Below are 15,047 nucleotides of genomic sequence, written 5' to 3' on the forward strand. Positions count from 1 at the left end.
CTAAAACTAAAATTCTGAGAAGAAAATACAAGCAAATTCACATATACAAAAATACCAAGTTTGGGGAGGGATTTGTGTCCATCCATTTGTTTTCCTTGAGCTTAAAAGTAGCAAGTGAATTCCAAGAGGCAGCATGGGCCAGAGAATTCTTTTGTAAACAGAATGGAAAAGTTTTCTAGCTCAAAGGCCTAGCAGCAAGTCTAGGTGGATGAAAAACAGAAAAAGCAAAGGGAGTATCATTTAGTCAAAGAAATGTCACTCCTCCATTCTGTGGGAGGGGCAAGGCCGCTGGAGTGGACCTCTCTTGCTGACCTCTGGAGGCATCACTGGATGGTTTCTAGTAGACACAGCTGTATAGGGTTTTTCATTATTGATGATGATTCACAGTAACACTTCCCAGCATGGGCTTTGGTCTTGGTCCTTCTCCCAGTCTGGTTGACTGATTCCTTTTTGTGAGCTCAAGAAGACACTGGGCAGTGCATTACTTGGGGACTGTCATACTGCTCGGGCCTTTTGCCTTGTTTCAGAACATCAACTGAGGTCATGGACAGTGGACCCCAAATACATTTCCTGTAGGGTCCTAGCAGCTTTCACAACTTCCTCCAGTCCTGGAATGCAGCGATTCCTTCTCACTGGGTGTTGGTGCCCGCCCAGCATCCAGGCAGTTGGGCCTGGAGCCCTCCTCTTTGCCCAGGAGGCTCATGCAGATGTTTGCAACCTAGGCTGATGGGAAGCTGAACCACAGCAGGCTGTTGAGACAAGGAGCTAAGGAAACAGAACTTCAGACTTGCAGCATCTTCTTCCTCCAGCTGCTCCTGTCCTCTTTGCCCTCCCTGTCTCAGCCTTCTGCTTCCCACACTGTTATGGACTGTTAATGGCAAAAAGCCATTATAGATTTGAGGCTTGGCAGGGGGCTAAGTTCTACCCCCTCCATCTCCATATTTGGCTTTGATGCTGAGTGTTTGCACCCACTCCACTTCCTTCCTTGGGTTGCAGGAAGCAATATACATGTCCTTCCTCTGACTCTTTGTTTGTTTCAGATGTTTGTAAATTTCACTAATGTATCCCGTTTTTGCCTTGGGAGAGCTCCTGTCTTAGCCTTTGATGTGCAACTTTGTATCAGAGTCCTTGATTTGCATAGGGCTATATAATAAAGCGAACTGGGGCTGTGAGGCACTCAGATGCTGCCAGGCAGTTTGAGGAGTCCTCCCAGTCCCATCGGTTTTGTTCTGACAAAGTGTGTTTCCTCAATTCTGCACTGTTATTTGGAGCTGTGCTGGTCCGCGGCAAGTGGCACCTGAACAGACGACTTGAGTACGAGGAAACTAAAACTGAAGGAAGGTGACGGAACGCCCCAAAGTGAAGTGCGCACAGTGAGTAAAGAAAGTTTTTGGGGAAAGTGTAGTTGGGAGTAAAAGAATATGGGACAGATAGGGTCAAAAATAAGGGACCTTTTTATAAAAATGTTTCCATATGAAGACAAATCGTTGTCTGAAGAGTATCAGGGTAAGCCGGAAACAGAGGGATGTGAATATGAGGACAACTTGAAGTCTGAGGATGACAGGGGGGATGAAAAATCCATGGCTATGGCTGCCTTAGCCGCGGGGCCTCCGCTGCCCTCAGCTCCTTCCTACATTCAACCCTCTGCTCCTCCGTTCCCTTATTGGGCTGATTCTATAATCTATAACTCAAAATCTGGGAAATCCCCTCTCCAACAATTTATAGACCAGGCTTGAAATATAGGGGAAACAATAGATGGCTTTGCCTGTTTTCCTATTGTGGAAAGACAGGATGATATGGGGAGACTAGTGCGAGAACATGAACCTGTACCTTTTAAGCTCTGAAAGAGCTTAAACTTGCTTGTGCTCAGTATGGGCCTACTGCCCCTTTTACACTTGGTTTATTAGATACCATTAGTGCAAAGGCTCTTCCCCCAAATGACTGGAAGGTGATTGCTCGTGCTTGTCTCTCTGGGGGTGATTATTTGTTGTGGAAGTCAGACTTTCATGAAAAGGCTATAGAGCTGGATGAGAAAAATCAGCAAGAGGAGGTTGCTGTTACTGTAGATATGTTAACTGGAGAAGGACAGTATGCCCATACGGCAACTCAATTAGAGTATCAACCAGCTATTTATGATATAATTAATCAGCTAGCCACACAGGCATGGAAATGCTTGCCTATTCCAGGGACCAAACCAGAAGAATTTGGTAAAATTAGGCAGGGTGCAGACGAGCGATTTCAAGACTTTGTCTCACGGCTAATTCAAGCAGTTGAAAGAATAGTAGGGGATAAAAATGTGGGAAAGGTTTTAATAAAACAACTAGCCTATGAAAATGCTAACTCTGCTTGTCAGGCTGCACTTCGGCCTCACCGCAAGAAGGGAGATATAGAGGACTATATTAGAATATGCGCCGATGTTGGGCCTTCATACATGAAAGGTCTTGCCTTTACAACAGGTAATAAGGCAAGATTTCCAGGACAAAACTTTGATAAAGGACAGAACAAGCGAAGGAAGGAAGGTCAGGGAAGTACTTTTGTCCGTGGAAACTGTTTTCAATGCGGGGATTCGGGGCATTTTGCTAAAAACTGCCCTGCTTTCCCAGGATATTGGTCTCAGCCTCTCCCCTAAGGACAGCCAGCCCTTAAGGCTCCGGACCTCTGCCCACTTTGTAGACAAGGGAAACATTGGAAGAATAAGGGGAGGCCTAAATGTACTACCGGAGGGCAGGGAAACAGACAATGGGGCCCTCCCCAGCCCCATCAAACAATAGGGGCAATGTCAGTGTTTCCTCAGCAAATTCAGATTCCAGCAGGCCAAACATTGCCCAACTATCCCAGGCAACAACAGGCAGTACAGGACTGGACTTCAGTCCCACCTCCCAATTCGTATTGACTCCAGAGATGGGACCTCAAGCCATACCCACTGGAATTTTTGGGCCACTTCCCAGTAATACAGTAGGAATCTTGTTAGGCAAAAGTAGTTTAACTATGAGGGAATTCTTTGTTCTTCCTGGAGTGATAGACTCTGATTATGCAGAGGAAATTAAAGTAATGGCTCACACTTTGAGGAATATAGTCACTATCTCCCCTGATATGAAAATTGCTCAATTAATCCTTTTACCTCTTTTAAGACAAGGCCAAACCCTGCTAAAGGGACCCCAAGAGAATCAAAAATTTGGTTCCACTGATACTGCCTATTGGATTCAAAAAATAGGTCAGGAATGCCCTGAAATGGAACTAACAATACAAGGGCGTAAATTTAAAGGGCTTTTAGATACTGGGGCTGATGTATCTGTTATTGCTAAGCTACATTGGCCTCCTTCCTGGCCCACTCATGCAGCAGCCACAGAATTACAAGGTATTGGGCAGAGTAAATCCCCTCAACAAAGTTCTAGTTTTTTACAATGGGAAGATAAGGTCATTCTGGATTTTTTCAGCCTTATATGCTCCCTGGATTGCCAGTTAATTTGTGGGGTAGAGATGTTTTGAAAAATATGGGGGCATTGCTTGTCAGTTCTAATAGTTTAGTTAGCACTCAAATGCTTGATCAGGGATTTTTGCCCACTAAGGGTCTAGGGAAAGAACAGCGAGGAATTCTCACCCCCATAGAAGTGGCACCCAATACCAGAAGGCATGGATTAGGATATCAAAATTTAGCATAGGGGCCTTGGTAGCTCCTGCTACCCCAATAATGCACTGTGCAGACCCAATTACTTGGAAATCAGATAATCCTGTATGGGTAGACCAATGGCCCCTTTCTCAGGAGAAACTTAGGGCAGCTGCTCAATTGGTACAGGAACAGCTACAGCTTGGGCACATTGAACCATCTAATAGTCCATGGAATACGCCTATATTTGTCATTAAAAAGAAATCAGGAAACGGAGGCTATTACAAGATTTGAGAGCAATAAATAAGACTATGGAAATTTTAGGTCCTCTCCAGCTAGGACTTCCTTCTCCTACTGCCATTCCATGGAACTATCACCTTGTAGTTGTTGATTTGAAGGATTGCTTTTTTACTATTCCTTTAAGCCAGGGGTCTCAAACTCAACTCAGCATGTGGGCCACAGAGCAAGATTACAGCCATTCGGCGGGCCGCACTAGGTCTACAAAAGGCAACTGTTACGCAACACTTTTCTCACTGCAGTTGAAAACAAAAAAAAATCAGTACAACAAGCACAATCGTACATGCAGTTTACTCAGTGTCACAAAACGACCAGAAACTGTAGTTCACATCACAACTGCTGTTAACTAAGCTAATATCTAGCTAGGATGCTAGAGAAATGAAAAATACAAGTAGGCCCCTAGGCTTACTTAATTTTATCCAAAATATTTTGAACTTCGTGGATTAGTTTGCGGGCTGCACAAAATTGTTCGGCGGGCCGCATGCGGCCCATGGGCCACGAGTTTGTGACCCCTGCTTTAAGCCCTCATGATTGCAAGCATTTTGCATTCAGTGTTCCTTCACTTAATTTTCAGGCTCCCATGGAGCGATACCAGTGGAGAGTTTTGCCTCAAGGTATGGCTAATAGTCCTACCTTGTGCCAAAAATATGTTGCTCAAGCCATCTCTCCAGTACAAAGGCAACACCCTAAGGCATACATAATTCATTATATGGATGATATTCTTATTGCTCATCCAGATAAAGACACTGTGTTGACCATTTTGCAACAACTAGAATATTCTCTGAGAAAATCAGGACTTTATATAGCTCCTGAAAAGGTACAGCAATCTTTACCTTTTTCTTATTTAGGACAAATTATTGAGGGACAACAAATTCACCCACAGAAAATAGAAATCAGGACAGATCATTTGCAAACTTTAAACAATTTCCAGAAACTGTTAGGAGACATTAATTGGCTTAAACCTTCCTTGAAATTAACTACTGGAGAACTGAAGCCACCTTTTGATATTCTTAGAGGCTCAGCTGAACCAGCTTCTTCTCGGCTACTTACACCTGCAGAACTACAAGCTTTAAAGCTTGTAGAAAAGGCCTTGCAGCAAGCACAACTAAAATGCATAAATCCTGAGGAATCAATTGCCTTACTAATATGTCCCTCAAGTTACACTCCAACAGGACTATTGTGGCAAGCTTCAGGTCCTATTGAATGGATTCATTTAGCTGTTACTCCTAAGAAAGTTTTATCTCCATATTTTGATCTTGTTGCCTCCTTGATTATCAAGGGGCATAGGTGACTCTTGCAGCTTATAGGTTTTGAGCCACAGACTGTTGTTGTTCCTTTTTCAAAGGATCAACAACAATGGCTCTGGGAAACTTCCACAAAATGGCAAATCGCTTTTGCAAATTTTACAGGCCAAATTGATTCTCACTACCCAGCTGATAAAATAGTTCAATTTTCATTAATTACTACCTTTATATTTCCTAAGACAATTGTTAATGAGCCCATTCCTGAAGCACCTACAATCTTTACTGATGGATCCAGCTCAGGAATAGCAGGCTTAATAATCAATGAACAGCTTTATACTGAAACAGTCACCTTAAAATCAGCCCAAAGAGTAGAATTACATGCCATTATCATGGCTTTTCAGCATTTGCCATACTCCTCCTTTAATTTGTATACAGACAGCAGATATTTACTTATGGTTGTTTCCACTATAGAGACTGCTATCTTAGGGACAACTGCTGATGAGGAACTATTTCAGCAGTTCCTCCTTCTTCAAAGACTTGTACGTCAACATACAGCTCCGTGTTTTATAGGACATATTCGAGCTCACTCCATGCTCCCTGGAGCTTTAGCGCAAGGGAATGCCCTTGTTGATCAAGCTACCCAAAAGAAAATTATTGGAGCAACCATGACAGATCCAGCAATTCAGTCTCATACTATCCATCACCAGAACGCTGCAGCCCTGCGTAAACAGTTTCAACTTTCTCGGGAAACAGCACGGCAGATTGTTAAATCTTGTCCAAGGTGTCCTATATTACAATCTGTCCCTTCATTTGGAATTAACCCTCGAGGACTTCTACCGGGACAACTTTGGCAAATGGATGTTACTCATATACCTTCATTTGGCAAACAATCCTTTGTCCACGTTACAGTAGATACTTATTCTGGATTTATAGTAGCCTCTGCCAGAACAGGAGAGGCTGCTAAACATGTTATAGCTCATTGCTTGTATGCATTTTCTATTATTGGACTTCCTAAACTGATTAAAACTGACAATGCTCCTGCATATGTAGGAAAGCATTTACTACATTTTGTCAGACTTTTGGACTTGATCTAAGGACGGGAATTCCTTACAATCCCCAGGGTCAAGGCATTGTAGAGTGTGCACATCAAACACTTAAAAACCAATTGGAAAAAATTAAAAAAGGGGAATTATACCCTCAAACTCCTGCAAATCTTCTTTGTCATGCTCTTTTCACTTTAAAATTTTTGACTACTGATGTACAGGGTCATTCAGCAGCAGAGAGACTCTGGAACCCTGTAAGGAAAGCCTTCCCTGAAGTGTGATGGAGGGACCCACTCACAGGAATCTGGCAAGGGCCAGACCCTGTTCTCTTATGGGGCCGAGGATATGTGTGTGTTTTTCCTAGGTCTGCTGAAGCTCCTCGGTGGATCCCTGAAAGACTGGTGAGACACCATGATTCTAGATGAGAGACTCACTTTACAAGAGCAATTGCATAAGACTTACTATGCTCTCTTCCCTTTCTCAATTATTATCTAATTTTTTTAATGTTTATATCATTTTATTTTCCTGCTCCATTTCTTGAAAAGAGGGCGAAAGGGGGGCCTGATTTGGGTATTGCTGAATAGAAATCTCATACGGCTGTCTTGAGATTTTTCAAGAGAGATCTCTGTTTAGTATATATCCTTATTACATTCCCATTAAGGTAGCCCTACTTAAGATCAAGCAGGCCATAGTTTAATCTCTAAAACCCCAGGTTTCACTCTTGATTTGTGTGATTGTATGTGAAGTCTTTGTTTAATGTCTAAGTGTTTTTGTTTATAAGGCCTGAATTAAGTCCTTACATGAAAAGTAATGACGATAATAGTTTTGGCTCTAGTACTGAAAACAAAATGGGGATAATTTTATTTCCCTACATGGATATGATTTTGTTGGGAATAAGTAAAGCGCGCTCATTTTGGATCCAAAAAACTTGCTGGTTTGGCCAGGCTGCTCTAGGCTGCAAGTGAAAGGCTTGAAGCAGCATAGATTTACATAATAAAAGTGTAAAGATTGTTTTTTACTATAGGAGAATAATGAAGATCACACTGGGATTTTTCAGTTTTGATATGTACTCTTTAAGGTATTAAGGGGGTGTTTTGATAAGTGTGGGAATGTTGTTTGAAGGTGCATTACCTCTGTTTTTGTTGAAAGTTAACAAAGTCAAGAATTTCTTGCAATATTTGAAGTCAAAATATTGTAAAGTGTGATTCAATTGTAAATAATAAGAAAGGGGGGGGGAGTCATGTCCTAGAGCTTCTGCAGGTCTACCCTGTTATGCTTTTTACTTCAAACAGTTTATTTTGAATGCTGATGTACAAGAGATGCCAAAATTTTTGTCCTGCAAACTACTACCCCTTTTTTATTTTTATTTGATTCCAGCTAATAACACTGTTTTGTTCTTTTCTGAATAGCTCCAGATATATAGGCAGATAGGGACTCTCAAGCCCCTTAGCAAGATCTTCTGAGCATGACTTCTAAGGTACCAGGAGGCTGAAAAAGCCCAAAGGAGATCAGGTAAAATACTAGCTCTTGGCATATGCCCTCAGAGGCTCCAATGCTCCAACTGGAACTTCATCAGGGCCCTGCTTCAGTAGTGGAAAGGATGGTCATTTGAGCCAAAGCCTGCCAGGATTACATGCCTTTGCTGTGAGTAAGAAGGGACACACTGGAAGGTAGGCTTCCCCCTCACTCCTCTAAGGGAGGGTTCAGTCTCTTCCAGCCCTGCTCCAGCCACCTGTGACCTAACCTTGCCCAGAATACTGGGATTTGCCACTGAAGGCTAAAAGGTGCCCAGGGCTGTCGGCCCCTTCTACGACACTGTGGATGAGCCTGGGGTATTTCTTCCAAGTAGCCGGTAGACTGGTCTCATTTACACAAGGGCCATTTAACTAGGTCTTGCCTGAATATTCAGGTTTTTTATTCTTCCCTCAAAGATCTCTGTTGTGGGTATTGATAGTCCTGTTTTCTGCTGCTTTGATTAATATATAGTCTTTCCTTTATTCCTCCTGCCTCAATGCCCCACTCATAGTTTAGGCTAGGACCTACTTCTAATTCAGAGCTCCTTTTTTCCTTTTTTGCCAACTTACAAATTTACCTCTGCCACCCAGCTTAGTGTATCCCAAGGTTCTCCTCACCACCCCATGGCTGTAAAGCTCCAGAATAGGACCCCTGGGTTTATCTTTCCAGTTTGAGGAAAACGGAAGCTCCGTCTTCATGCATGCTGCAGATGGCTTTTCCAGTCTACCTGGGTCATTGCCAGCTGGGAGCAGCGGTCATTGGGACTTTGACGCTAACTGCAGAGTGTGGAAGTGTGAAGGCAATTCCAGTGCCATGAGGACTTCTCCTGAAAGTGGACTTTTCCTGGACTCCTGCTCCTGTGACAATTTTTGATGGACTGAACTGGGGTTGGGTTGCATTTGCAGAGATTTGGAATGGTGTTGGTGCCAACTTGGACTTGGTGAACACTTTAAGGATATTACTCTTTTATAGATTCTTGTTGTATTATTAGCTTAAAGAGTTTGCTTAAAGGCTTTAATCACTGTGATGTATTAGTATACTTGTTTTGGGTATCTGTTAGCATTGACTATACTAATTTTGTGTTTGTTCTGTATTTTTTCCATCTGCCTCCAAATTAGAAAATCAGATGAGTGCAAATCTCAGCACACAAATTAAAAAGAAAAGGGGGATATGTTGTGGACAGTTAATGGCAAAAAGCCATTATAGATTCAAGGTTTGGCAGGGGGCTAAGTTCTACCCCCTCCATCTCCATATTTGGCTTTGATGCTGAGTGTTTGCACCCACTCCACTTCCTTCCCTGGGTTGCTGGAAGCAATATACATTCCCTTCCTCTGACTCTTTGTTTGTTTCAGATGTTTGTAAATTTCACTAATGTATCCTGTTTTTGCCTTGGGAGAGTTCCTGTCTTAGCCTTTGATGTGCAACTTTGTATCAGAGTCCTTGATTTGCATAGGTCTATATAATAAAGCGAACTGGGGCTGTGAGGCACTCAGATGCTGCCAGGCAGTTTGAGGAGTCCTCCCGGTCCCATCGGTTTTGTTCTGACAAAGTGTGTTTCCTTAATTCCGCACCATTATTTGGAGCTGCGCTGGTCCGCGGCACCACACCACCATCTCCTGGGAACCAAACCACAGCCTTGGGCAATCTCGTTCAAGCTCGAGGATGTAAATCTTGACCCTTAGGGAGTGTGACTGTTACAATAGCACAGGTCTATATCACACTATTGACCACTTGAATTTCATTTTGTATTTTTTTTCAGTTCATTACATGTGTGTCTCCTCTTTGATCCTAGAGGGCAGAGGGCAATGACAAATCCCCCCTTCCCCAAGCTCTGGTCCTGAGCTGACCGCAGGTGTTTACTCAGACTTGCTGTTTGTTTGAAAAACTATTTTGCATTTCACTGGAGCTTAACATAACAAATGATCAAATAAACATAGAAATATATTTCCTCTGGCATATTTTTTCCACAACCCACACTATCCATTGCATTTAAGAAATTTCTTCCTAGAAGCATCAGAATCATTCTTTCTGTTTACCTTTTTGTACTTTTTAATTTTTTTTTTAATTCAGTGAGAGGCAGGAAGGCAGAGACAGACTCCTGCATGCTCCTCACTGAGATCTATCCCTGAGCCCACTAGGGGATGATGCTCTGCCCATCTGGGGACATTGCTCTGTTGCTCAGCAACCAAGCTCTTCTTAGTGCCTGAGGCAGAGGCCATGGAGCCATCCTCAGAGCCAGGGTCAACTTGCTCCAATAAAGCCATAGCTGCAGGAGAGGGAAAGAGAGAGAGAGAGTGAGGGGGGTTTGTTTGTGCAGAAGCAGATGGGCACTTCCCCTGTGCACCTGACTGGGAATTGAACTCAGGACATCCATATATCGGCCGATGCTCTACTACTGAGCCAAACAGCCAGGGTCTGTGCTTTTAAAATTTTGTATTATGTGAAGACAAATAAAATAAAATAAAATAAAATAAAGAGAAACTTCTTCCTGTTGAGGTAATGGGAAAAGATTAGAGCCATCGCCTAATAATTTGGGAACCCTACTTTTTGAAGTGATTGGTGGCAATTCTAAAATTTCTATATCCTAAATTCTAAGGAGGGACCTGGAGTCACACACTTGGTTGGGAAAGGACATAAAAGGCTTTACTCTTGAAGCTTTTTTTTTTTTTTTTTGCAATTACATAACAAGCTTTTCTAAATTTATATTTTGTGTTTATTTGAATTAACTTTGGGAGGTAGTGAAGATTATGGGGGAACTCTGTAAACAAGATCACATGTAGTGTCAGCACCGCTAGAGCTAACTACATTAATTCCTATATTTGGGGCTCTAAGCCCTTCCCATTGTGTTAATTACCGACTGTTACATGAAAAATTATTCCAATACTTAATGGCTTAACTAATAAACACCATTTCACAGTTTCTTTGGGTCAGACATTTGGAAATGGTTCAGCTCACAGTCTTTTGTGTCAGGTTGCAGTCAAGATGTTGGTGAGAAGAACAGATTCATACAAACAGAGATCACAGGGCTACCAGAAGGGAAGGAGTAGGAATGAGTGGCAAGGAAAGGGGAATATAGTCAATAATACAGGGTGAGGGGAGAATAGGTTTAGTTATTCATATGGAAAATAACACAATTAATAATAATACAAGAAAAACCTCGGTGTTTTATGTACCCACAAATGTAAACATACTTTCACTCCACTCTGTACTATAATACATTTACACGGTGAAAGGTGATTGCTATAATTAGTGGAGTGATGACATTATAAGGTATAAAAATGGCAAGTCACTATATTGTACACGTGGAACTAGTACAATCAGTATAAGATTGTATACCAACAATATTTAAATAAAAACAAATTAAATAAATAAATGATCTTATTTAAAAAAATATTAACGAGGGCTCAGTCATCTGAAGTTTAGATTTTGGCCAGAGGGTCTATGTCCAAGATGGCTCACTCACAAGTATATTGGCAGGAGTCCCCAGTTCCTCACCACTTGAGCTCTACAGGGATTGCTTGAATGTCTTCAAGATGTGTCATCGGCTTTCCCAAGAGCAAATGAACCCAGAGAGAGGACCAAGAGGAAGCCCAAAGCCTTTTGTCACAAGGTCTCAGTGTGTTTATAGCCTAGCATCAGGCCTTATCTGATTTGTTATAAGCAAGTTACAAGTCCAGCACACACTCAGGGAAGAAAAATTGAACTTTACCTTTTGAAAGAATGAGTATCAAAAGAATTTGGGGACATATTTTAAAACCACCACCCCATTACTAACAAAACCAGCAAGGACTGGGGAGGGTCCTAGGCTTCTGATATACCCTGAGCTACAGTTTTTGAAGTTATACTGAAGTGTATATAAAGTTGAAGTTTCATGGATTGCTGGAACAAACTATCCTTAAATCTGAGTGGCTTACCACTCTAAAGATGTATTTTTCACACTTGTTCTAGCATAGGTTGAGACAGGCGCTCTGCTCATTGTCACAACTCAGGGACTGAAGATGATAGAGGCTCCATCTGAACACAACCCTCCATGATTGCCAAGATGTGGCAGGTCTCACAATGCTCATAAAGCTTCAATCTAGAACAGTGTCTTTCAACCACCAGACTGCAGCCTGGTGCCGATCCACCAGAAATTTCACGCCAGTCCATTGAAATAATTAACCCCGATGTTGTATGAAGATTATAGACCCAGTGATCCTAGTTGAATTTGCTTATGCTCAGGGTGATTATCACTTATCAGCCTGTATCATAGATGAAAATATTATTGAGGTTTGCTTAGGTTTCTTTGAAACATAAAGGTTCACTTGAATAACCTTTTGCACCATACAGAACATTTACAAATTATGCACAATAGACAAAAAGCATTTAGACAAACTTGTGTGGTATTCAAAGCATCATGCATGTGGAGTTCAGAAATCAAACACCAGGTTATACCAGGTGGTACTGTTATGCTAAGTAAGATAAAACTTTATTCATTGTATGTTACTATTTCCAGCTGTCTAAGACACTGATCCTCAAGTGTAAAAAGGTTGAAAACCGCTGGTCTTGAAGAGACACACATCATGTAACATATTGGCCAAAGCAAGTCACATGATCTAACTTCACTGGGAGAATAGGGTATACAATCTTAAGTGTTTGCTATCATACAGTGGTGACTATTATCACCTCTATTGGAGCCCACTTAGCAGTATTAAATTAAAAAAAATCAGAATGCAAGAAGAAATTCAAAACACTCTCTGGCTTCCTTGGGGGAATGATTGTTCTTAGAAATACTTGGAATCCCTTTAACATTCAGATGGAGTGGATGCACGGACTAGAGTAGACAATACAAGAGAACAGCTGAGTTGTGTCATTTTTAGCCCTCAAGCTCCCTCTCCTCTGGCAGCACTAAGGGTAGGACATGACACTTACAAATGCAATTGGCATGGAGGAATTTTAAGCATCCCATCACATTCTACTATTGTCATCTTCATTGTAATCATGACGATTTTGAAGGTATTCACTCCAACTGAGGGCTTTGCTGTTTGTTTTCCCCTGAATTGCTCATAGTTTCAGCAATAATTAATGATCCATTAACATGTTAAGTACCCCCTCATCATTACTTATTAATTCAGCATTACGAAGGATGGCCTGTCTTGGGGGGAAGTGATGGCAAGGTCCCTGTTGGGGCAATCACTGAACTCCATGAAGTGAGAGGCGGGACATGCTCTGCCTTCACAATGACTGATGTCTTTCTTGCAAAGCATGAAGTTCAGCTTCAGCAACTGCTACTGGGGATCCACGGAGGCTTTGTTTCAGTCCCATTTGACCTGAACTCCAGAAAGACACTGTCAATTTAGGTCAGAGCCCGACATTTTCAAATTATGAATTTTTACCATATTCCAAAGTCTTATGAATTGAGTAGGAGAAGAGCTCCTGCTTTAAAACTTCCATGAAAATAGCTATGCCCATGTACTGAGGGGAACGACCACCAACACGGTGAACTGCACGTTTCAGACGGTGAACCCAGGCCTCCAAATCAAGTCCATAAGCAATCACTTTCTAAGAAAATTGTCCTGGACTGAGGAGGCTTTAATCCTGCTTTCCAGGCCCTGCTGTGCATGGAACTCCGTCAGCCACTGACCAGAGCAGGGCCCTTGGAATTCTTTTCTAATTGTCTAGCTAGAATGTCGCAGGATCTCATTAATTATCCAATTGTCCAACTTCCTTTCTACCATGAGCATAAAACTTTTTATTGTTGTTGTTTGTGACAGAGACAGAAAAAGAGACAGAGAAAGGGACAGACAGGGACAGACAAACAGGAAAGGAGAGAGATGGGAAGTATCAGTTCTTTGTTGTGGCACCTTAGCTGTTCATTGATTGCTTTTTCATATGTGCTTTGACCAGGGGGCTGCAGCAGAGTGAATGACCACTTGCTCAAGCCAGTGACTTGGGGCTTAAGCCAGTGACCTTTGGGCTCAAGCCAGCAACCATAGAGTCATGTCTATGATCCCACGCTCAAGCCAGGAACCCTGTGCTTAAGCTGGTGAGCCCACACTCAAGCCGGATGAGCCCACACTCAAGCTGGTGACCTCAGATTTTGAACCTGAGTCCTCTGCGTTCCAGTTCAATGCTCTAACCACTGCACCACTGCCTGGTCAGGCTATAAGCATAAAACTTTAAGGCATCCTTCTCTGCTTCCTCAGTGTCTTATTTTTCTAGCCCAGTTGGCATAGTGTTTTTCATTCCCTTAGTTGCTTACATTACAACTGCTTTGATGGGACAGTCCCTAGTGTCCACTTCGGCTCTTCCATTGTTAGTTACTTCGGGTCTTTGGACCACAGTTCAGCATGTGCCTGTATGCTGTGTGCAGAGGAAGACTGAGAGAGGAAGGGGAAAGGCAGGTGTTCTCAATCAGAACCATGGATCACCCACCGCAAGTATGTATGGAGCTGGCTATGTGTGCGGCCTGGCTGCTCCACCCTGAGAGACAGTCCTTTGATTCTCCAACCAAAAGTGATAAGAAAATGAGATCTAAAGAATAAAAACTTGTCCTTCTCCAGAAAGGACAACTCTTTCTGCCTGGGCCCAGCATTCTTGTGCTGCCACTGACAAGCAAATGGCCAAATCTCACCAAGCCTTGGCTTCCTCTTGTTGGAGAATGAAGAAAGTGAGAGTTATTTTGCAGAGGTTTACTGGGAGAAGTAAATGTAACAGGACATAGAAAACACTTGAGACCAAACACAAAGTACTCAATAATTAATACCTAAGACTTCAAGTCATTATTTCTAGTTAAGCTTTTGTGTACTAGTTGAGTTATTTTGCACAATTTCTGTACCTTCATCCCTATTGGCAAGTAAGAGATTAGTGCACACCAAGCACAATTGAACATCACCCAGACACGTGTGAACATTATCCAGACAGGTTTGAACATTATCCAGACATGTGCGAGCATCACCCAGACACGTGCTGAGGAAGGCAGGTGCAGAGCAGGTGTTGGGCGATTCCACACCACGGCACCCTGACCTGCACCATGGACGGGTGAGCATGCTAAGCTGGAGGCGGCTCTTCTAGGACTGCACACCTAGTAAGCAGTGAAGCTGAGAATAGACAGGCACGGTCTTCTTGCCAAACAGGTCTTACTCAGCATCTCCCTTCCCTAAGACTCCATGTGCTTCCCAGTAAATGCCTCCTGCATCCTGTGCCCCTGGCCCTGCATGGTTCCCATGCGGCAAGCAGGAAGTGTGTGTAGGAAGTGATCCATGCGTGACCGCTCTCCTTTGTTCTGTCCCCTCAGTGGCATGAACGCCTTGCTGGCCCAGTGTGCACATGTTGAGATAAAGCTGCCTTGTTTATCCTTAT

Source organism: Saccopteryx bilineata, chromosome 1, assembly GCF_036850765.1.
Source record: "Saccopteryx bilineata isolate mSacBil1 chromosome 1, mSacBil1_pri_phased_curated, whole genome shotgun sequence".
Lineage (NCBI taxonomy): Eukaryota > Metazoa > Chordata > Mammalia > Chiroptera > Emballonuridae > Saccopteryx > Saccopteryx bilineata.